Below are 1,571 nucleotides of genomic sequence, written 5' to 3'. Positions count from 1 at the left end.
GATATAGGGAAATATTACGTCAGCAATTATTTTACTACCCTTTAAATTAATTTCTGGAGATTATCCAAGGTGCTTCATGACCCAAGCCCAACTTTGGGAACCAAAGTGCACCAGTTCCCAAACTTTTCAGCTTTTGACCCACAAAATAACAGCAGCAGAGACCTGTGCCCCCAGTTATTTTTGGATGATAAACATTTTTATCAGGTCAACAAAACATGGGCATAGTAACAATATTTTTATACTACATTTGTCCATTTAAAATACACTAACCTCACTCCTTTTTAACAACCAAGACAAAAATGTAATTATTTCTGAAAATCTTTTCAGGACCCCACCTTGATGTTTCGGGACCCCACTTTGGGTCCCGACCCCAACTTTGGGAAACACTTTTGGAGGATGAACAGTGTTCTTCATTTGACTTGTCAGTGGTCAAAGCGTTTGGGCTGATTGTTGTACAGTTTTAAGGAACAAAGTGACACCCAGCTGCCAACAAACATACTAGTAAAATGTGTTGACATCAAAATGTTGATACTAACCTRTAAATCTAATCATAAAAACCAAAATTACTGTTAGACAATGACTCAACCTTGCTTTTCTGTACTGAATGGTACATAACTTTTATTTATTGACTGCAGAAAGCCTAACCAAATCAAACGTATTGTTTAATAATACATTACGGTAATTACAAATAATGTCAAACAGACTGGGTTTTATACAAATGACTCAAAGGTCTCAGAATAAGCTTTAATGTGTTTGTTTGCTGCCCTCTGGTGGTCGTTTCATGCTTTACCCAACTGTTTTCTCTGCTCCTTTTCAGTTTGTCTGTCAGTTATTTAAGTCTATAGGCCCACATTTAGTATTTCCTGTAACTCTGTTTAACATTATTTCAAGTTTCTGCTTTACAACTAGATTACTTATAATAACATATCAGAGTAGATTTTATAGAAAAAAGGGACAAAAAACTAAAGGATTTTTTTCATTTGCTTTTTCATTTGATTTTACATCTGACAGATGGATAGCTCACAAACAAGATTTTGTGGAATATCTACCAAATCAGTTTCCCTTTAGCCAGAGTACAGTTAATGTTTCAGAGCTGGGACTGCTGCGGGTGGTTGCAGAGTAAATTTAACGTTTTTTTCCCTTCCCTTAAACAATATCCAGTGCCTGTCACTTTGGAGCCGAATCTTTTTTTCATGCACTGAAACATGCTGCCATCTCCTCCAACAGACACACTCGCTATGATCTCTCACAGAGCCGAGGAGCAGAATGGCTAACTATTAAATGTACATGGGGTCTGCCTCTCCAAATAGAAAATGCTGAGGAGTGGAAAGTTGAGCYGCAGCTACAGTAATTGAATGCCTTTATGCATATGAATGCAGTTTTCCAGGCAAAAGTGGCATAAAGAGATTGAGATGATAACATTTGATTTGCATGTAAATTGTTTTCTCTCCTTTTTTTACCCCTGCTGAATGTTGAAGTTGTCTCAGTTTAAACATTTCCCAATGTGTGTGTGTGTGTGTGTGTGTGTGTGTGTGTGTGTTTGGTTTAAATGCCATTGGTGGGTTGGGTTT

This window comes from Austrofundulus limnaeus, unplaced genomic scaffold, assembly GCF_001266775.1.
Source record: "Austrofundulus limnaeus strain Quisiro unplaced genomic scaffold, Austrofundulus_limnaeus-1.0 Scaffold46, whole genome shotgun sequence".
Classification (NCBI taxonomy): domain Eukaryota; kingdom Metazoa; phylum Chordata; class Actinopteri; order Cyprinodontiformes; family Rivulidae; genus Austrofundulus; species Austrofundulus limnaeus.
The sequence above is the reverse complement of the archived record's forward strand: the minus strand, read 5'-3'. Positions refer to the sequence as shown.